This window comes from Rhinoderma darwinii, chromosome 8 (genome assembly GCF_050947455.1).
Source record: "Rhinoderma darwinii isolate aRhiDar2 chromosome 8, aRhiDar2.hap1, whole genome shotgun sequence".
NCBI classification, from domain to species: Eukaryota; Metazoa; Chordata; class Amphibia; order Anura; family Rhinodermatidae; genus Rhinoderma; species Rhinoderma darwinii.
In genome coordinates this window covers 18,644,983-18,668,669 of record NC_134694.1, presented here as the reverse complement: position 1 = coordinate 18,668,669, position 23,687 = coordinate 18,644,983, and the positions used below count along the sequence as shown (strand labels likewise).

At 41.7% G+C, this 23,687-nt stretch overlaps 1 protein-coding gene across 4 annotated transcripts in view; it reads left to right on the top strand.

Moving 5' to 3' along the window:
- Nucleotides 1-6,934: 6,934 nt before the first annotated feature.
- FLNA (filamin A) overlaps nucleotides 6,935-23,687 on the top strand; it is a 90,789-nt gene continuing 74,036 nt past the window's right edge. For all 4 annotated transcript variants that reach the window (XM_075835409.1, XM_075835407.1, XM_075835408.1 and 1 more), the window contains exon 1: nucleotides 6,935-7,106. The gene's annotated coding sequence lies outside the window, so the exon portion shown is untranslated. The remainder of the gene's footprint in view (nucleotides 7,107-23,687) is intronic.

Here is a 23,687-nt window from a genome sequence, read left to right as displayed (position 1 = left end):
AATCACAATTCTTTGGTCACTTCACCTCCCAAAAAATGGAATAAAAAGAGATCAAAAAGTCGCATGTACCTAAAAATGGTACTGATCGAAACTACAGTTCGTTACGCAAAAAATAAGTCCTCGCACGGCTTTATTGATTGAAAAATAAAAACGTTATGGCTCTTAGAATAAGGTAACACAAAAAGTGAATGATTGTTTACAAAACTTATTTTATTGTGCAAACGCCATAAGACATAAAAAACTATAAACATCTGGTATCGCCGTAATCGTATCGCCCCGCAGAATAAAGTGAATATGTCATTTATAGCGCACGGTGAACGCTGTAAAAAAAAACGAAAAAAAAAACAATCGTACAATTGCTGTTTTTTAGTCACCACGCCACCTAAAAATAGAATAAAAACTGATCAAAAAGCCGCATGCACCCCAAGAAAACTACAATGGATTCCTCAAGGGGTCTAGTTTCCAAATTGGGGTCACTTTTGGGGGGTTCCCAATGTTTTGGCACCACAAGACCTCTTCAAACCGGACATGGTGCCTAATAAAAAAGATGCTTCAAAATCCACTAGGTGCTCCTTTGCTTCGGAGGCCGATGCTTCAGCCCATTACCGCACGAGGGCCACATGTGGGATATTTCTCAAAACTGCAGAATCTGGGCAATAAGTATTAAGTTGCGTTTCTCTGATAAATCCTTTTGTGTTATAAAGAAAATGGTATAAAGAGGATTTTCTTACCAAAAAAAAAATGTAAATTTCACCTCTACTTTGCTCTAAATTCCTGTGAAACACCTAAAGGGTTCATAAACTTTCTAAATGCTGTTGTGGATACTTTGAGGGGTCTAGTTTCTAAAATGGGGTGTTTGATAGGGGTTTCTAATATATGGGCCCCTCAAAGCAACTTCAGAACTGAACTGGAACCTAAAAAAATAAATAAATGAGGCAATACTTCGCTTCTTACATTATACTGATAATGAGCCGTGCCCACCCCGAGATGACCCCAGTTTTGACCGTTTGTATAAACGGAGACCCCTATTAGACCGTTCCAGTGCCCGGTTTTCCCAAGCATACACCCCTGAGAAGTGTATTTCTATTGATGAGTCCCTGGTACATTTTAAAGGGAGGGTTCAATTCCGCGAGTACCTGCCGGGTAAGAGGGCAAGGTATGGCGTGAAGATGTATAAGCTGTGAGAGTGCATCAGGGTATACCTACAGGTTTAGGATATATGAAGGAAAGGCCACCCCCAAACCAGACTGCATCCTGGACTACAATAGGTACATGGGAGGGATGGACTTGTAAGATCAAGCCCTGAAGCCCTGAAGCCCTACAGCGCCATGCGGTGTGGTATAAGAAGCTGGCCGGGCACATCATACAGATGGCATTGTACAATGCGTACATGCTACGTCGATGTGCAGGCCAGACTGGAACTTTCCTGGAATTTCAAGAGGTGATTATCAAGAACCTAATCTTTAGGGACCAAGAAGGGGGGGGCACCCAGTACTTCTGGAAGCGAGCCCACACGCATCGTACCAGGGCAACACTTTCCAGGAGAAGTTCCCCAAACTGGCAAGAAGGGAAAAAGTCAAAAGAGGTGCAAAGTCTGCTATAAGAGGGGGATAAGGGATGACACAATATATCAATGTGACACGTGTCCCGAATAACCAGAGCTCTGTATGAAAGTGTTTTAAAATTTATCATACATCCCTTGGTTTATAATTTACCCCAATTTTACTTACCCTGATGCACTCCACACAGCTTATCCCCCCTCGTCTTTCCCCTCTGATCCCTGCTGTGTGTCCAGGCAGCTGATAACAGCCACATGTAGGGTATTGCCATACCCGGGAGAACCCACATTACAGTTTATGGGGTGTAGGTCTCCGGTCAAAATGCTCACTACACATGTAGATGAATGCCTTAAGGGTGTAGTTTTTAAAACGGGGTCACTTCTTGGGGGTTTCAACTGTTCTGGTACCTCAGGGGCTTCTGCATACATGACTTCGCACTAGAAAATCCCCAGTAGGCCAAATGGTGGTCCTTTCCTTCTGAGCCCTCCCATGGGCCCAAATGGCAGTTTATCACAACAAATGGGGTATTGCGGCCCTCAGAACAAATTGCGCAACAGAATGGGGTATTTTGTTTCTTGTGAAAATAAGAAATTTTCAGCCAAAACTACATATTATTTGAAAAAAATAATTTTGTTTTCATTCCCAGCCCAATTCAAATAAGTTCTGTGAAAAAACTATGGGGTCAAAATGGTCACAACACCCATAAATGAAGTCCTTGAGGGGTGTAGTTTCCAAAATGGGGTCATTTGTGGTTGGTTTCTATTGCTTTGATACCTCTGGGGCTCTGCAAATGCGACATGGCACCCGAAAACCAATCCAGCAAAATCTGGACTCCAAAGAACACACAGCGCTCCTTTCCTTCTGAGCCCTCCCATGGGCCCAAACGGCAGTTTATCACCACAAATGGGGTATTGCCGCACTCAGGACAAATTGGGCAACAGAATGGAGTATTTTATTTCTTGTGAAAATAAGAATTTTTGAGCTAAAATGACATATTATTGGAAAAAATATATATTTTTTTAATTCCCAGCCCAATTCAAATTAGTTCTGTGAAGAAACTATGGAGTCTAAATGGTCACATTACCCATAAATGAATTCCTTGAGGGGTGTAGTTTCCAAAATGGGGTCACTTCTGGTGGGTTTCCATTGCTTTGATACCTCTGGGGCTCTGCAAATGCGACATGGCACCCGAAAACCAAACCAGCAAAATCTGTACTCCAAAGAACACACAGCGCTCCTTCCCTTCTGAGGCCTCCCATGGGCCCAAACGGCAGTTTATTGCCACAAATGGGGTATTGATGCACTCAGGAGAAATTGGGCAACAAAATTGAGTATTTTGTTCCCTGTGAAAATAAGAAATTTTGGTAAAAAATTACATCTTATTGGAAAAAATTTCATTTTTTTAATGTCACAGCCCAATTGAAATAGATGCTGTGAAAAAACTGTGTGGTCAAAATGCTAACAACAACCATAAATGAATTCCTTGAGGGGTGTAGTTTCCAAAATGGGGTCACTTTTGGTGGGTTTCCATTGCTTTGATACCTCTGAGGCTCTGCAAATGCGACATGGCACCCGAAAACCAATCCAACAAAATCTGGACTCCAACAAACATATAGCGCTCCTTTCCTTCTGAGCCCTCCCATGGGCCCAAACGGCAGTTTATCACCACAAATGGGGTATTGCCACACTAAGGACAAATTGGGCAACAAAATGGGGTATTTTGTTCCTTGTGAAAATAAGAAATTTTGATCACAAATGACATTTTATTGGAAAAAATGAAATTTTTTTCATTTCAGAGCCCAATTCAAATACGTGCTGTGAAAAAACTGTGCGGTCAAAATGGTAACAACAACCCTAAATGAATTCCTTGAGGGGTGTAGTTTCCAAAATGGGGTCACTATTGGGGGATTCCTACTGTTTTGACACCTCAACACCTCTTCAAACCTGGCATGCTGCCTAAAATATATTCTAATAAAAAAGGGGCCTCAAAATGCACTAGGTGCTTCTTTGCTTCTAGGGCTTGTGTTTTAGTCCACGAGCGCAGTAGGGCCACATGTGGGACATTTCTAAAAACTGCAGAATCTGGAGAATACATATTTAGTAGTGTTTCTCTGGTAAAACCTTCTGTGTTACAGAAAAAAAAATGAATAAAATTGAAATTCAGCAAGAAAAATGAAATTGGCAAATTTCACCTCCACTTTGCTTTAATTCCTGTGAAATGCCTGAAGGGTTAAAAAACTTTCTAACTGCTGTTTTGAATACTTTGAGGGGTCTAGTTTTTAAAATGGGGTGTTTTATCAGGGTTTCTAATACATAGGCCCCACAAAGCCACTTCAGAACTCAAGAGGTACCTTAAAAAAAAGGCTTTTGAAATTTTCTTAAAAATATGAGAAATTGCTGTTTATGTTCTAAGCCTTGTAACGTCCAAGAAAAATAAAAAAATGTTCAAAAAACGATGCCAATCTAAAGTAGACATATGGGAAATGTGAACTAGTAACTATTTTGGGTGGTATAACCGTCTGTTTTACAAGCAGATGCATTTAAATTCAGAAAAATGCAATTTTTTCAAAATTTTCTCTACATTTTGCAATTTTTCACCAATAAACACTGAATATATCGACCAAATTTTACCACGAACATGAAGCCCAATGTGTCACGAGAAAACAATCTCAGAATCGCTTGGGTAGGTTTAAGCATTCCGACGTTATTACCACATAAAGTGAAATATGTCAGATTTGAAAAATGGGCTCTGAGCCTTAAGGCCAAAACTAGGCTGCGTCCTTAAGGGGTTAAGCAACTCGTATTTTTTTCTTTGTTTTTTTACGGCCGTTTTTGGAGCTGTTTTTCTATTGAGTCAATGAAAAACGGCTCCAAAAAACGGCTCAAGAAGTGACATGCACTTCTTTTTACGGGGTGTTATTTTACGCCTCATTTTTAAATAAACGGAGCGTAAAAAGACGCCCCGTAAAAAGAACAGAATGCCCTTTTTCCCATTGACATCAATGGGCAGATATTTGTAGGCGTTTTTTGGGATGTTTACGGCTCGAAAAACGGCTGAAAATATCTCGTGTGAACATGCCCTTACAGCTGTCAGAGCTCTGTTTTTCTGATAAAGTTCTCTAAACAATAAAATTATGGCTGCGTGCAGCCGCCACTAGGTGGAGCCGTAGAGTGATAGAGTTTTTTGGGCGGAACTTTGTACCGTTCATACCCAGCCGTTGTCATGGTGACGCGTCCCTCCTTTGCCGTCCGGTCCGGCCTCCCTGGATGACGCTGCAGCCCATGTGACCGCTGCAGCCTGTGATTGGTCTAAGGTTATGTGGGGGGATAAAAGCACATAGCTTATCTGCCCTGGATGCAAGGTAATTATGGCCGAAAAACGTAACTAAATTGTGGTGCAGTTTTTCGGCCGGAAATTTCGGCTGCGGAAAATAGCATGTAAAAAAAATTTAAATCATACTTACTTGTAGCCATGGCAACACGTCCCTATATGATCCTGCAGCCCAGCCTCCTGGGATGATGTTTCACCCCATGTGACTTCTGCGGCCTGTGATTGGCTGCAGTAGTCACATTGGATCAGGGGCGTAGTTATAAGGGATGCAGAGGTAGCAGTCGCACCTGGAGCCTAAGGGGTCCCTAAAGCCCCATAGCGGCATAAAAAGACAGCAGTATTATAAATCATATATGGTAGGTGTTGGAGGGGGGGGGCCTATTATAAATTTTGCATTGTGGCCCAGGAGCTTCAATTTACACCTCTCCATGGGATGAAACATCATCATCCCTGGAGGCCGGGCTGGACGCAGGAGCAGAGAGTTCTGGGCAAGTATGAGATTAATTTTTTTTCTCAGTTGCGAGTTTTGCTGTGGAATCGCAGCTTTTCCGCTGCAAAAATCGCAACATCTGCTATTTGTTGCGGGATTTACCTCCCCATTGAGTTAAATGGGGAAAATCTGCAACAAAAAAGCAGTGATTATGCAAATACAATTGACATGCTGTGGAATAAAAACACCGCAGGTTAATTTCTGAACTTTTTTTTTTTTGTAGCGAGTGTATGGGATTTGGTCAACACACATCCCCTTTTCTGCTACTGTAATGCGCTGCATATTTTTTCCACAATGAAATACATTGTGGAAAATCTGTAGTATTTAAGCTACGTGTGAACCCAGCCTAACCATACCGACGGAGCTCATTGACTTCAATGGGTTCCGTCAGGTTTCTGTCATGGTGGCCGTCATTTTACCGGACAAAATAGCGCTGCTTGACATGTTGATAACTGGTGAACATTCACTGAACACATTGAACACTGAATGATAATGTGAATTTCAGTACAGGTAGATTATGAGACTTTTTCAACCTAGAGTTTCATTTGTGACAGGGAAAAGTCTTATAATAATTGTGTCACAGCTCCTTCCCCATTTACTTCTGTTGGGAAGACACAATTATGTGACCCATCCCAGTTGTGCCAAAGATGCACTTCGCTCTGTGTAGGGGTAAAGTCATTCTTCATAAATGTTCCCCGTACAATTGACAGTAGGACAAGTAAGCACCGAGCTGTAGGCTGTAGGCACAGGTGACTTTAGTGATGTGTAGGCACAGATGACTTTGGTGATGTGTAGGCACAGGTGTTTTTGGTAATGTGTAGGCACAGGTGACTTTGGTGATGTGTAGGCACAGGTGACTTTGGTGATGTGTAGGCACAGGTGTTTTTGGTAATGTGTAGGCACAGGTGACTTTGGTGATGTGTAGGCACAGGTGTTTTTGGTGATGTGTAGGCACAGGTGACTGGTGATGTGTAGGCACAGGTGACTTTGGTGATGTGTAGGCACAGGTGTTTTTGGTAATGTGTAGGCACAGGTGACTTTGGTGATGTGTAGGCACAGGTGTTTTTGGTGATGTGTAGGCACAGGTGACTGGTGATGTGTAGGCACAGGTGACTTTGGTGATGTGTAGGCACAGGTGTTTTTGGTAATGTGTAGGCACAGGTGACTTTGGTGATGTGTAGGCACTAGTCAACATGACTCCAGCCTCCCCTGAACATGATCAGCCACTACAAGGACTTCCGAGCTCCTGCCCTGGCATTGTCTCTATTTGGGTGCATGTCATGCAGCTGTTTTGTGGGGAAGGCATTTCCTAAATGCAGTCAATTTACCCCCTGCCAAATACTATATGCCCACTACTCCTGAAGGGGTTAAATTCTTTGGGAGCAGGCATCCCATTTTTTGCCTTGAGGCTGTGCAGAAGAAATTCAGGCTTCTGAGAAAATGAAGGCTGACCTCATCCCAAAGCTCGGGGAGGCGGGGATCTCTGCTAAACTGCAGCCTGCCATAAACTCCCCCCTCTTCTTCACTTTGCTATTTTACCAATTAAGGCTTTCTCAATCTCGGAGGGAGAGAGAGAGGAGACATCAAGGGGGTGTAATTCAATTGACAGGGCAACTGTGAGGCATTATCCCCTGTACTGAGAGGAGCACACAGGGAAGCGCAGACCGACCAGCAGCTCTGCTCCAACCTCTCCGCTTCCTCTAGTTTGAAAGTTGCAGAAGGAAAGGTAAGGTTATTGTCCGGGACACTGTGTGGTGACTGGTGCCAATTTGTAGCAAGGTCCAGTCCGGGCACTTCTATGCCCTGCCTTAGCATTCACAGTTGTTCGTCTCTTGTGCACTCGCTGAGAACATGCGTCTTGACGCAGCAGCCACTTCTATGCGCACTGAGGTGTTCCAGCTGTCATACTGTAAGGACTGATTTATAACTAGGTATGAAGATACAATCCCAGCACCTAATGACTGACAGGAAGGCTGTGTTTCTTTTAGAAATTGAGTGTGACAGTGATGGTACTGGTAATGTCATTGACAACTAATGCCTGAGTTGGGTCACTGAGTGTCATTATAGAAAAGTGTAATTTTTTTCTGTTATTCAAAGGTAGTAATCAAAACATCCTACTACTCAGGTAGTGAAGCAGAAAGCAGTTTTATCACTACAGAATGGCCAAAAAATAACCAATTGTAGGGATAATCATTGTGTGTAAATCGCAAAAATGATTGCTGAGAAGCAGTGGATCCGTATAACCTGTGTAAAAAAACCATTTGTGGAGTGTAAATGGTGATTGTAGAAAAGACCCTATAGTTTAACTATTAAATGGCGGAGACATGTTGTTCATTACATGTACCAGTGGGGACCCTGACGTTCCTACAACATCCATTGAAACCTTTAGGCTGGATTCACACTGTACGTTTTTGTTGCATTTTTAACATGCATCTTTGCTTTGTTTTGGCAGATAAACTCTTGTGTCTCTCAATGGAAGTTCATTAATTTAAAAAAAAAAAAAGGAAAAAAGGCATGTTAAAAAATGCAACAAAAAAATGCACCGTGTGAACGCAGCCTTACATTACCGCTCTTGGCTGGCTTTCTTACCTTGGCAAATGTCAATGTTTTGTGGTGTCAGTCATAATACAATACCAAGAACAACAACGCATTTCTAAAAGTTTAGTTCAATTGGGTTCCCAAAGTTTAATAAGCATACCCCCAGCATCGGTGAATGGAAGAAAGACTTGCATGCCCATATAATATAATAGACCAGCTCCTTGTGGCTCCTCCCTTAACCCATAATATACTGGAAATGTTTAATGCTACAAACCTAATTGTTAAAAGGCTGCCTGCGGGTTTTAAAGATATTTGGAACTATTAGTACCAGAACTGGGGGGGTACATAGCCTGTGTTGTTACAGCTGTTGAGAAATTATATGTATTAGTAGTATATCCCATAAGGCAGAGGCATGCAGGGACTTGTAGTTCCCTAATGGCCATATACATGCCACTCTTGTAGTGTGTAGAGTTACATGTTTGATCACAGCCTGCCTAAGCCTGATTTAATGCATAGTGCCATATTAAAAGAAAAGGAAATATTGTCTCTGATGACTTCATTAACAGTATGGGGAATGTACATAAAGTGTTCTCCATGGAAACATTTTTGGGTGGCTTCGTTACAGGCTGTCAACATTACTTTCACCAAATTTATGAGCGTTTGCCATCATTCCCTGATTTTGCGACTCAGATCCCTTATCCCAAATTGTTCCTGTGTTTAGGCATAATGGGGAGGGGCAAACATGTTGCACCTTTTTATAAAAGGAAAACGGGCATCTGCGCCTACTTTTAAATGGCACATCTACATTTTCTCCAGAGAGTGAAACATGTGGCTTTTTTTATTTTATTTTTTAAAATAGGCGCAAGTGTGATAATTTTCAGTGTTATGTGTATAGAGATTGGACATCTATGTAAACATGTGCCCCATTATGTGTACATGAAAGAACATGTTAGTCCAGTCCCTGATGACATGTAGCTGGGGGTGACTGCATTCATTGATTTTCATTTCACTAGAAACATCTTATTTTATTTCCCTCCATGTAAGTTGTTCCTATCTTCTAGTGGCATCTTTTTAATAAGATTTATAACATTGATAAACATATTTATGTCCCTTTATCTATATAGCGCCAATATATTCTAGAGCTCTGTACACACAGTTTAACCTATTGGTATGTTTTTGAAGTGTGGCTTGAAAACCATGCACATGGGGAAACTACAAACTACGTGCAGATGTTGCCCTGATTGGATACAAACTCAGGACACCAGTGCCGCAAGACAACAGGGATAACCAATGATCAATAAGTTTACTCTTCTATGTATCGAGAACACTACAGAATATGAAGGCATTGATGATGCGACATTCTCTTTGAATGTCTCATTCCAAATTTTTGGTTTTGGAATTTCTGAAGAGCAAACCATTACTAAGCGCTTAACCCTTTCAGTGCTGGGAGATCTGCTATGTACTGAAGGACTCTACCTTGCACAGCCAGGCGCTGAAGGGTATTTTTGCGGGGAAGAGAATAAAAAATGAAGACTGATTCAGCTATCTGACAGGAAGCGCAAGTGAAAGGCAATGTTTATTCTAATGGGTAATTGTGTAACCCAACTGTTCAGTATATTAAAGATGACATCATGAGGGAAAGACTCACAAGCTGCTGGATGGATTTTCTTTCAACAAAAAATTTGTATCAACGCTTGCTTAATATATCTGTACACATGATGAATAATGTATTCAGTGCAATATTGTATTCATTTCTGTATATTAATAATATATCTGTCATGTATTTTGTTAACGTGACAGACCCGAGCCCTGACTGGATAACCATGCTGGGCCCACCATATCAGTAAAAAAATAATAATGGTAGGCAGCAGTACAGTCTCAGACTACCACTTTCACGATACTGCTACTGGGTAGCAATAGTCCAAAACTCATGACTGCCACAGTGATCACACTAGCAGCTTTTAGCCACTGGCACAATTCTACTAAAGAAAGCCTGTCAGGGCTGGTTATATTATATCCAAAGTGACCTATTGTTAAAAAATATACAATCACTCCTTAAGGAGCTATATATGAATAATATATTTAGTGCAGCCAGAAACGTTGTGTAAAACCTGCGTAGATTGTGGGTTGTTTTCCTTTCCTCTGTGGGTTTCTGTAAATGCACATTTTCTATCTTCATGTTTGCTGAGTGCGCAGGCTCTCTAATCTGCAGTCATTCGCTGCTTCTCCACCTTCCCTCTCTCTAATGCTGTTTCACTTACATACTGAGGAACTGCAGCAGAATCCCCCTCCTCTCCATCCTCGTTGTCTTCTATTTACTGTTTTACACTAGATGGATTTTTTTGGGAACTGTACAGTACAAAACATGATTTTACTCTTGAGGTGCCTAATAGTAGGTAAAGAATAATACCACACAAAAGTTTAACTCTAAACATATACCACCAGTACAAATAATCAGTAGTATTGTATTTTATGTTATTTTTTTTTGCTCATACAACTTAACCTTAAAAAACTTTCTTAGTTTTGGGTGAAGATACCACTTAATATTTATCTTAGTGAATCTTTTTTGTTCATTAGTAGACCTTAACTTTCTGTAGATAGTTCTTTAAACATCAATGACAATAGGTTAAGGGTTTACATGGCCTTTGCTTTGTCACTGTTAGGGTAGGGCCACATGGTGCGGCCCTGACACAGTCGCAACACGGCTAACAACCGCGCCCGCACCATGTTCGGTGCGGCTGTCAAACAGCCTGTTAGTAGCCGCATGTTTATAAACTGTCCCTTTGTCTGCAAAATCGTGCGGCCATGAATTAATATACCCTTTATGGCCGCACAATTTTGCAAATTACAACAACTTACCCCCTATTCATTCTCTATGGCAGCGCCGGAAAAAGCCAAACACTGCACTCGACTATCTCCGGCACTCCCATAGAGAATGAATGGAGTGGCAGTGCGCATGCGCGTGTAACCGGAATACCCCTTAACGAGGTATTTGACAGCCACTCCTACATAGTGCCAGCGCGGTTGTTGGCCGCATTGCGACCGTGTCAGGGTCGCTCCATTTGGCCGTACCCTTAATTTTCAGGATTTTCATTAAAGTGTTGTTCTTAAACCCACACAAAAACTGGTAGAACCTACAAATTCCATGCACATGTTGGTTTTGGTCAACTTTAAACCCAGGACTCCGGTGCTGCTGTAAGGTTAAAGTGCTGGCCACTGTGACACCATGCTGCCCACCAGTAAAGCACCCCATATTTAAAAAGCATTAACTTCTAAGCTTGAAATAGCTCGATCTCTGGCTGCTATGAGAACATTTCAGCAGTCTTGTTTCCTTCTGAGTTTCCTCCCCCAAATTCCATGTTCTGGCTGCACCCTGCCCTGACCTCTTCTGGGTTCTGTCAGCATGATGAGGTCAGCATTTTCCTGAAGGAAATGTTGTAGTGCTCTAATAATATTCATCAATTAAGTTAAGGTCTGCATATTAGGCGCACAACTTGAGGCTGAGTGTTGCTAAGCTTTCATGCTTCGGAAGCTTTCTTGTTTGGAAGGGAAATATGTTTTATCAGGGTGAAAAATTAAAGTAGCTTTTAATTATTTTTTCCGCTACGAAAGGATCAAAATGCAGACGGATAACAAAAGTGTCCCCATTGTAAACTGTTCCAAAATGAAAGAGGGCCTCATATTTAAAAAAATGAATGCAGATTTAAAGCGTACCTAACCTTCAGGGTGACTTTTCAAAATAAACTTTCATGTGTGTACATGAGTAATAACACCATTTCTGGACATTAAATGACTTGTATTCTGCATTATATATATATATATATATATATATATATATATATATATATATATATATATATATATATATATATAAAATTTAGAATTTAGAAGCAGCATGGAGCAGATTATACAGCAGTGATGAGCAGTGTAGCTGAGAATCCAGCACTGGGGTGGATTTATAACACTAGGAGGCTGCTCTAACATCTTTTTCTCTCTGCCTCCCTCACTTTGCTTCTGCACTCTGCTACCCCCCTCTCTCTATAGACTTCTATGAGCAGCTGTTACCAGATCTTTCAGTAAACTGATAGTCCCTCTCGTCTTGAAGATACGGATTAAGCAGTAAATTCAGAGTGAGTCAACAGTTAGAGGGGAGGGAGGAGCCTGATAAGTAGAGAAAGGCATTTATCTCTGATTAGATATATTACAAAGTTAAGTGTGTTGAAAGGTTAGTGACCATTTAAAGGGAACCTATCACTGGATTTTAGGGCACTAAACCACCATCACGTCGTTATACTGCTGAGGTTTAGCGTCTTAAACATGCCCCTCTCAAAACTGTCCTTTTAGCATTTAGTCTAAAAATGAAGTTATAAATGATTGGAGATGAGTTTAGCAGCATCTAGTACATGCTTAGTGAAGCTAGATGTACCGGCCTCGACTTTAACTGTGCACTGCCCATGCACAAGATGCCGTTAAACTCCTCTCTAGACTCATTATATTAAATTTTATTGTAAATAGGAAGAAGGAAAAAACGGCTGGCACTGCTGAACCAGAATCACTTGTATGAACGGAGTATATCAAATGGTTTTCTTATCTATGCTGATTATAGCAGCCAAGTTGCCCGGAGGTGCTCATCGATCAGTACAGCACAATATAGCTTGAATAAAACGAGATAGAAGATATCGAGGCACTCACCGGATAATCAGCAAACTTCTTTATTTCTGGATCTCGGTCAGGATGTGGAATTAGCCTACGGCCGTAAGCTAATTCCACATCCTGACCGAGATCCAGAAATAAAGAAGTTTGTTGATTATCCGGTGAGTGCCTCGATATCTTCTATCTCGTTTTATTACATTTTATTGTAAAGGATCTGCCAGACGCAGCTTCTGTGTCGACGCCCATGGTTAATCAGTCTGCATCTGTGCCTAGGTCTGATGGAGTGACTCCATCTGCTACCACTCAGGCTGGTAGGCTCAGGAGTGGGAGAGCCTATCGCGGCCTGGCCAGATGGTTCTAGCTCCCGCCCTCGGTCTATTTATACCTTCAGTTGTTGCTTGTCCTTTGCCTGTGATTTTCCTGTTTTCCTGGCTCTGCTGCTCCTGCTATTATTATTGACCTTGCTTCATTTTGACCCTGGCTTTACTGACTACGCTCCTTCTCTGCATTTGGTACCTCGTACACTCCTGGTTGACTCGGCTCGTTCACTACTCCTGTTGCTCACGGTGTTGCTGTGGGCAACTGCCCCATTTCCTTTAGCTTCTGTGTACCCTTGTCTGTTTGTCGTGCACATATTGAGCGTAGGGACTGTCGCCCAGTTGTACGCCGTCGCCTAGGACGGGCCGTGCAAGTAGGCAGGGACTTAGTGGCGGGTAGATTAGGGCTCACCTATCTGTCTCCCTACCCCAAGATTACATTTATAATGATTTCAAGAATCCCATCCTGCTCTGGTTTCCAGATTCCCTCTCCGCCTGGATGCGTCAGCCTCAACAGGCCGTTCGGTTATAGGTCCGAGTCCCAGAGGTGGGACCCGAATCTGTCGGACATTCATGGCATATCCTGTGGATGCCATAAATTTCTGTCATGACACAAGGTGGAACAGTTAAGCATATCAACCAATTAGATTTGATCTTTTTTTTCTTCAATTCAGTTTAGAAAATGAAAGCAATAACATGATTGGTAACCATGGGGTAACTTCTCTGTCTAGCTATAATTATTTATCGTGCATTAACATTGCAAGCCACCATTTTGAAGGCCACATCCGTATCCATTAAAGTAAGGCCTGCCACTTTGATACCAGTAAAATCCTTCAAGGGGTTTTTCTCATGATGAAAAACCCTTTCCATGTGCCCTATTCGGGCATTTGCACTTGGGACTTCTTCTAACAGCCAGAGAGTAGAGGCCCTAACAAAGAGTGGCTTTTGCTCTGGTGGATCTGTCCCATCCACGTACTTCATGGCTGGCATTTTATAGTACATTTCCCTTGTAGTTTCTGAAACTGTACACACAAGAATCAGTAGACTAGGAGAGCTTCTCCTGCTCTATAACATGCTGACTTCAGATAATACAGCTTGTTTAACGTGACAGGTTCCATCTGAGGCAACAAGGATAATTTATCAGTGTTCAATTTAAAAAAAAACAACCCGTAGACAGGTCTGGACTATGAAGCAATGAGACGCACAGAAACACACTAATATAGAGTCTATTGTATGACTCTGTTCTCAGAAATGTTTGTCCTGCCCACAATATGGCTGCTTCCACACTGGGGATCGTAATAGGGCAAAGAACTTCAGTCCATCAGTGTGTAGGAAAAATAATGGGACATTCAGAAAATAATTGTTTGCATATTTTTATTGATCATGTTGGTTTCTTTGTGGAGCATCAATGAAATATTAATAAAATTAATAATGGGTGGGGGACACTGCTATGACATTTATATGCCAAAAGGGCTGTCTTCATGAGACACAACCCCTTTAACCCTGTTCAGATACATGTTCTGGTATTTTTTTTCAATTATTGAAACTTTCCAACATGATGACAGCAGTGTCAACTAATGACGCATTTAATGCACGACTGATAAAAGTTCAGAGTGTTTTGTTACAAGTATTAATAATCAGTCATGTTGGCCATCATTAGTGTCTGTATCGCCAACTTTAGGCCTCATGCACACTTCCATCACCGTTTTCACGGCCGTTTTTCACTGATTCGTGTGTCCGTTATGGTATCCGTGTGGTTTCCGTGTCCGTTCCGTGTTTCTGTTTTAAACGGACGTTTTGCTTCCGTTTTTCACGGTTCCGTTAACAGTCTCTCAACATCCACCTTCAGGAATGTATGTGTACTGTAGTCTGTGAACTTTAGCACGCCCTGCCGTTGCTAGGGCAACGGATCCGTCAAAAACGGACGGCACACGGAAGCCTTCCGTGTGCCGTCCGTTTTTTTTTCACGGACCCATTGACTTCTATGGGCCCATGGTCACGGAATCACTGACAAAAGTAGAACATGCTCTACTTTTGACGGAACGGAACAACGGATTCGTGAAAATAACGGAAGTGTGCATGGGGCCATTGAAATGAATGGGTCAGGGTGCTATCAGTGAAAAAACCGGATAGCACCTGCCTAATTATATACGTTTTTTTATTATTTATCTTTTACTTATATTGTGTTAACTTATGCTACAGCACTGTTTAAAGAATATATCCACTCACATCAGTCTGTCATCAGTGTTACTCACAATCCAATTTTCTATATCTTGGGCACACACACTTGGGCCAGTTTCATAGGAAGTCAGTTTTTACCCATCAGTATGTGGAAGGAAACCAGAGTACACAGAGGAAACCCACACAAGCACAAGAAGATACTGCCCATGTCAGATATACACATATATTGTAATTTGTGCAACATTGAAAATTATTTCATTGCTATAAATTGATCCTTGAACAACATTGGTTGATGCATTATAATCCCAGGAAAAAAAAGGGTATTAGTATATTTTATGCATATGCTATATATTGTATTTCTTACATGCAGCTGTCTCATTATGTGTAGGAAAACTAGTTTCCCTATAGTGGGGTTTTCCCACTAAGGAAATTTTTTCACATATCCACTGGATAGGTGATAAATGTATGATCGCTGGGGGCCACATCACTGGGACCCCCACCAATCTCTAGAACATGGGTCCCGACCACCGTTCCTCCTCACTGCACGATCGCAGTGAGGAGGGTTTTGAATAGAGCGGTGGTGGCGCGTATGTGCTGACTCTCCATATAATGTCTATGGGGCCGAAAGAGCCAGCTGAGTACAGAACTCGTCTGTTTCCGTAATTCCCATAGACTTTGAATGTAGCGGCAGCGCATATGCGCGACCACCGCTCTATTCAAAACCATCCTCACTGTACAATCGCAGTTGGGATCCCCGTTCTAGTGATCGTGGGCGTGCCAATGGTGGGGCCCCCAGCGATCATACATTTATCACCTATCCTGTGGATAGGTAATAAATATCCTTTGTTGGAAAACTCCTTCAATGTTCTCTTCAATGTGCCGTAAGGGTACTGCATGGTTTCCTGAGGGCGCTCCTGTTTGTTCCCACACTCCCATAATATGTTAATGTTCATTGGCTTCCTCTGAAATTATCTCTAGAATGTATTGCCGGAGATAGGGAGGTTACATTGTGAAAAACACTGGGGAAAATGACCAATGTAATTGCATTCTCATAGTAAGGGCTCATGCACACGTCCGCATTATGGAGGGTATTCTCCCCTAGAAGAATTAATACAGTATGGATTACGGACTAGTAGGGAATATGCTGGTGATATATAAATGATAATACCAATGCTAGTGTTTTAGTCCTAGCTAGTAATAGCAGTCATTTATATATTTTTTTTTATTTTCACTTGTAGGTCAGGTGTGCAAAACCTTTTCAGGTCTGAGGGCCACATTGTCAGATTGTGCTGCTCTCAAGGGACTGCAATAAAACATAATCTCATATTAACATTATATACCCTATATATCTGACAGGTGGGGGTACCACTTTTTGGAATTCCCACCTATCGAAAAAACATATAAACAGCCAAGAGTTTTACAACTCCCATAAACTACAATGGCTAGAGTAGCCTTCACATGCGGCCACCTCATCTCCTCCTCTCTGGAGTGTTGAACACATAATCAAGGTATATGTCAGAAATATCTCAGATGGGAATAGCCCTTTAAAAGATCACTGCTAGTACACTGCGTTATGCCTAGTACAGAGCCTCAGGGGGCGGTTCATGGCACATGAGAGAATACCAGTCAAGAATAAAGAGAGAATACCAGTCATGTACTGCCCCCTCAGGCCAGAACTAGGCATAACACAGTAACAGTTTTTCTTGGATTGCTCCTTTAAATTACTTGAATTATAACAGGCCCTGTTCACACAGAGTTTTTCGACACGGAAACCGCTCCGCAAAACTCGTCAAAAACCGCCCGAAAATGCCTTCACACCGATTTCAATGTGAGGTGGACGAGTTTTTTTTAACGCGAGCGGAAAAAAAACCGCGTCGCGGTAAAAAGAAGCGACGTGAACTATCTTGAGGCGGTTTCCGCCTCCAAAACCCCATTTCAATCACTCATAAAGGGTAAAAAAAACGCCTCGACGAGTGTTTTGACGAGTTTTTGTCAAACCACTGTGCAAAAAAACGTCTGGAGCAGTTTTTGCAGGAGGAATTTTCCTCCTGCAAAAAACTCGGTGTGAACACAGCCATACAGTCTTGCTATCTGGCTCCTGATGGTTGGGGACCGCACAGAAGAGAGGGGAGGGTCTCTTCTCAAAACTGTAGTAGGAGCAAGGACTATGGTATGTCTTCTTTACTGTTCCCACCATAGACATTTTCATTCTTTCCAGTTGACCTTCAGGACTGCAGCCAGTGTTAAGGTCCTTTTACATGGAAAAATAGATTGCTTAAATAAGCCGATTGTTGTTATATGTATAATAATCGGGTGTTTTTTTTCGTAACTGCAATTGATTGTTTGTGTGATTTCTTGTCTTTCCTCCTCAGTTTCCATTACAAACGACACGCAGATGCCTCTTTACACAAATAATCATTTTTAGTTAGCATAAAAGATGCGATCAACGACAAACGAACAAATTATCGCTGATCATTCGATGCAAGTGTTTACACTGGATGATTGGGAACGTTCGTTAGTTCTAACTCATTTGGGCGGTTATCGTCCTGTGTAAAAGGCTCTTTCCAGGGGCTTTTTCCATAGACGGTAATCATTCACCATGGACAAGCAGAATTTTACACAAAAACAACTATTGTGGTTTTGCAGATTTTACAGTTGACTCACATTGGCAAGGAAAAACAAACTATTCTATTCACTAAAATGTTTGCGATTCTTGTTCTATTTTCTGTTTTGGGAACTGACATATGGTAGTAGTTAACGTTCAAGTGAATGGGGCTGAGCTGCAATACCAGACACATCCCATGGACAAGAGTGGCACTGTTTCTGGAACACATCAGCCATGTTTTTCTAATCTTTTACAACCCATTTTAATACTATAGAAGACACATTCTTGTCATGTATGATCTGGATGTGTCCATCAAGCATCTGACCATAGCATTAGTATTATTGCAGAGGTCCCATATTGTTACAGTGTCTCTCTAGCTAAATACAACATTGATAGCACACATTCTGGGCCATGTAGTGGTCAAAAAAATGCAGTGTTATCTAGCCTGGGGCATGGGAGTATTAGAAGTCACACGTGTGCTCAGATCACTCGTCACCTTCCTTCCCCAGCACGATGGTGAAGGAGGCCAGAGATATATCCATTGTAGGAAAGCTTCAGTGAATTGTGGCCTTGAATTTAAAAACAATGAATGATCCACTATAAATCTACAGACTGTCCCTAAGTAGTAAATGTGGTGTCAACTAAATGTACCACTGAGTGGATCACCAAACTGGAAGGCTGTAAACTACAAATCGTAGTGAATGATTCTGCGAAAGATGGAGCGCTGCTGATTCCCAGACACTTTAGGCTTCGTTCACATCTGCTCCAGGGCTCCGTTCCGACACAATGTCTGAGCTTTCCGTCGGAATGGAGCCCTGACTGACACAAACGCAAACCATTGACTGATCCGGTGCTAATGGTTTCCGTTTGTCTCAGTTGTACAAGGCTTCCGTCATTTTGTCGAAATCAATAGCGTAGTCGGCTAATCTATTGATTCTGTCAAAACGACGGAACCCTTGCACAACTGAGACAAACGGAAACCATTAGCACCGGATCCGTCACCATTCAAATCAATGGTGATGGAAACGTAAACTTTTGGTTTCCGTTTGTGTCAGTCAGGGTCCTGTTTTCCGACAGAAAGCTTTGTCGGAACGGTACCCTGGCGCAGATGTGAATGAAGCCTTACACAGGCCGAGAAGTAATTTAAGACAAATAATCCTTGCTGTGAGTAAAGGTTCTTTTACATGGGCAGTTAAACGAGCACCGATCGACAATACAGCATGTTGACCGGAGCTCCTTTACTACAGTTACATGGAGCAATGATCACAAGTATGGTGACGAATGATAGTTAATACGATCGCTCATCCTCATACATTTTTCATCTTGTCGGCAGCACATCCCCTATTTACACAGGGAGATGTGCAGCCGACAAGTTACCATTGTTTGCACGTCTAATCCGCTGGTCACTGCCCTGTTTACACATAGCAATGATTGGGACCGAGCAATCATACAAACACTCAGTATTGCTTCTTCTACCACTCTTCTCTGTTAATTGATCAGATAGGACACCACTACACCAAAAAACAGCAACAATATCCCATGTTTATACATAAAGCTTATTTCATCATATATACATGTAATTTTGTAATAGGGGATAGGTCCATTCTGCTAGGATCCCATGTGGCATATCACAATGAGCATTATGTAAACTTAAGGGGCTGGAGGCACAGGATTTCCATATACTCTTTCCATTGTGATGCTAGAAGAAAACAGACTCTGGGCAGTTACTTGTTAAACATTGCACAATAGGTATAGAATAAAAATATAGAAAACTCGGTTCTTACATATTAGCAGTCTTTCTTTAGGTCCACATTCCTGAGCTTGGAGGCTTTAGTTCGCAGATCATGGCCGATGTTTAACATTTTTGATCTATGATGTAATTTAGTTACAGTATTTGTAATTGACAGTTTGCTAAACCCATTGCATGCCGTATCTAATCCCTTACTGTCTTCATACGCAGAGATAATACATGACATGTTATTACAGTGCCTGGGGTTCTGCAGCTTTGCTAGAAAACAACAGTCAGTATAACATTCATTTCTTATCCATTTTTTCTACGTAATCTCTTAGGCCTCATGCACACGACCGTAGTGTTTTTCTGGTCCGCAAATTCCAGGACCGTGTTCCGTGAAATGTCCTCCGCAGTTCATCCGTATGTAATCCGCAGTTCATCCGTATGTAATCCGCAGTTCATCTGTATGTAATCCGCAAAATGCGGATAAAAAAAAAAGCCTAGGTAAAACAGGATGACAACAGAACTCATTCCCGGTCGTCGCCTAGCAACACTTCCGCAAATCCGCAAACTGCGGTTGACACACGGAGGTGTACCCGCATTTTCCACGGGCTCATTGACTTTTATGGGCATGTCCGCATTGAATTTGCGGGCCGTAATAAGACATGTCCTGAATTTGTGCGGCACGGATTTGCGGACATGCGGGGACCCGTGAAAACACGGATAGTGTGTATGGGCCCATAGAAATGGGTCCGCAATTCTCCCGTGGATTTTCGGGGGAATTGCGGACGCAAAAACACGTTCGTGTGCATGGGGCCTTAGTCTGTCAAATGTGGCTTTATAGATTTAGGCTGTACACTTTAGTTGTTTTGTGCAGTTGGGGTTGTAGACTGCCCCCGAGCAACGATTGGGCTGAAATGGGGAGCATACATTGGCATGAGAGCAAATCCTGGACTTTTATTTCATGATGTTTCTCCAGCATCTCCTGCATTCACTGTTGGGGTACTTACTTGAAAGTTGCATCCCTTCCCAATTACCATGCAGAACTCTTTTTGATAGGGAGTATTTTTTGTATACTTTTCAGCCGAAGTAAGTGAACCCTTCCTATAAGATTTCCTGATTACAGCAACTGTATATTTCCAGGATACATGAATGGGAAACCAGGTTGTTTATTTAGTTCTTAGGGTAGAAGAGACCAAAACTTTGTGCATGGTAAGTAGATAAGGCGCTGTTCTCTGGGAAGCCCTCCTCATAACCCAGCACCATTAGCATTACAAGCAGCTCAGGCACAGTGTCCAATTAAAAGGCAGAGCATTGTTTTCTTTTTTAAATCCATAATCCCCCCCCCCCTTTCCCAATGGGAATGTAGGTAGCGGCCTTCTTCACCTAACCCCTTGTCCCAGCCCTAAGTTCTTCTCACTGCCTAGAACTTCTGCAAACCCAAATTGCATATGTGACTGGTAATACCCCACCTTATTATTGTTATTAGGACAAAAAGATAAAGAAAATAAAGTAGAAGAAGAATAAATATATAACTGAATACATTTTTTTCACTGGTCCCAAGATCTGGGATCTAAATTGTAGTAGAGATTACAAGAGGAAAGGAAAGCTGCCGCTCAGCTACAGTCATGTATTTGTGGAGAACTTTTTTACGGTAGACATTATATTGGTATGGAGAGTTGTGTGGAGTATCTCGGTAACCATCTTTTACAAGTTTATTGTTATCTACTATGGGGAAGTTCTATCCAAACTGGTGCAAAGGAGAAAGAGCAGTTGCCCATAGCAACCAGTCCGCTCAACCTGGTTGGCTGCTATGGGCAACTGCTCCTGAATATGGGCTCATAGGTATATTTGTAGAATGGCTATGGGCCATCATGCTAAAAAGAATCCATGCAGAGATTTATGGCATTACTTTGCAGTTTGTATAGTTTTAATTGCTTTCCCCGTGAAGTCATTCTTTTTGTGGGTTCTGGTTTCTGCATCTTCATCAAGTTATTTTACACACGGAATTCTCCTCACTTTTTCAGAGTGACTGTGCACGGTTTCCTGCGGTGATGCATGTCATTCCCGTCTGTTCTCTATTAGCCAACTCCCATGTGGTTAGCAGTAAATGTCTTCCATCTCTACCTAAGCCATAATAGATAACAGCCACATTTCATTCCAAGTTTCTTAAAAAAAAGTCTTGAGAACACAAATGAATATCATTGTCTGCTGTACAATGATGAGTTTCACTATTTTGTCACTGTGCCCAGTGTCTTGCTTGCAGAGAGAAGAACAAGCAGACGCTCGCTAAACAATTCTCTGACTCATAATATTTCCTTGGGGCATAACTGCACCAGCCAAGTATAACACGGAGTTATGTATGCAAATCATGCAAAAATCCATGCAAAAAAGAGCGAGGGAGCCTACTAATAACATATAGGACTATCGCTGATGCTGGGACGTGCCGCCCTCATCAACCAAACAGTTCAAAGTAGAGTAGGTCCACATCCTACAAGGGTTTGCTTTCTTTATGAAATAAGTTGCTACTGTTACTTTTTATAGTATAGTATATATACTTTTTCAACATAACACCCTCTCCCTGTGTTAATTGTCTTTCTGCTTTATAGTTTTTTTATTTTTTATAATTTTTCTGGGTAGCCTACAGAACACGGGGCAAACACTGTTTTAAAGATAACATTAAAGTGTAGCTAAACGTTTGACAAACTTCTGACATGTCATAGTGACATGTCAGAAGTTTGGATTGGTGGGGGTCCGAGCACTGAGACCCCCACCAATGGCTAGAACGCAGCAGCTGAAGCGCTCATGTGAGCGCTCAGCCGCTTCGTGTCTGTTCGGCTTTTTCCAGAAAGCCAATGTATCGGAGTACGGGCTCATAGACTTTCTATTGAGTCCGTACACCGATACATTTATTTTGCCGAACAGACACGAAGCGGCTGAGCGCTCACACGAACACTTCAGCTGCTTCGTTCTAGCGATTGTTGCGGGTCTCAGTTCTCGGACCCCCACCAATCCAAACTTCTGACATGTCTCTATGACATGTCAGAAGTTTGTCAAACGTTTAGCTACACTTTAATGACACATTAATAAATACCAGATATCTTTGCCTTGGAAGATTTCCACTATTCAGTGACGCTTTATTGGATAGTAAGTTAATTACATTTACTCCAGAGCTTTAGGCGTAAAAATGCAGCATTTTTTTTCTACATTTCATGTCCGTGTGCCACCAGTGTGCGTTGTGTATCGGCATCAGTGTGCTTTGCGTGTGGCATGCGTTTTTCACGTCCGTGCAAGCACTTCTTTTTATTCTTCTCTGCATTTCTTTGTAACAGATGCATGAAAAATCATCCTTGTGCTGTCCGTGGTTTTCACACATGCATAGACTTCATTGGGCGACTAGGTGCGCAAAAACGCACCAATATAGGACATACAGTGAGTTTCATGCAACGGACACTCGCTGCGTGAAAACGCACACATGTCTGAATAGCCCCATTGAAATTAATAGGTCCGTGTGCTGTGAGTTATTTCAACGCACAGCACACGGACAAGGATCACGCCCATCTGGATGAGCCCTTAAATTGAAAATAAATATTCTCTATTCATTGTTATTTCTTCTCGAATACAATAGTTATCTTATGCAGAAATGCTCTCTGATACTCATCTATCCCTGGACATACAGTCTCTTATTGACGTCTAGAGTACAGAACAAACAGCAGAGGTTAAGCTTATCCTAGACAGTAGATTTTTGATGGTATATCCCATTGATCATTTAGTGTCTAAGGGGCTTGGCAGAATCCCATTGATGTTTCTTGTCTAATCCTATTGTCCTCCTTGGAGATAAGTGGCTCTAAATATGTTTGGCGGCTAGTCATTACCACAGGGAGCAGGCACATTTACTTGAGACACATAACCATATTTCAGTGAAAGCAGGGCCTAATGGTTGAAGAATCAGCTGAATACTTATTTATTGTTCATGGATAGCTGAAGGCTTGAAAAGTAGAAAAATCAAAAAAACAGAGTGGCAAAATCTGAAGTAAAATCTTTTTAGGACACTGATTGTTAAAAAAAATACATCTAAAATGATGGGAGTGATTTTCCATGAGGAAAATCGTTCCATTGTTGCAAATATTCATGTGTATTGCTGAAACATGTATTTTCTTGCTACAGTTGCAGATTATTTAATCAATACGACCAGGAAAAATTTGAAAAAATTCCTATACCTGAAAATATTTCCACCTATCAGAACAAAAAGTTTAAGCCATCACTAAATCCATTAATGGT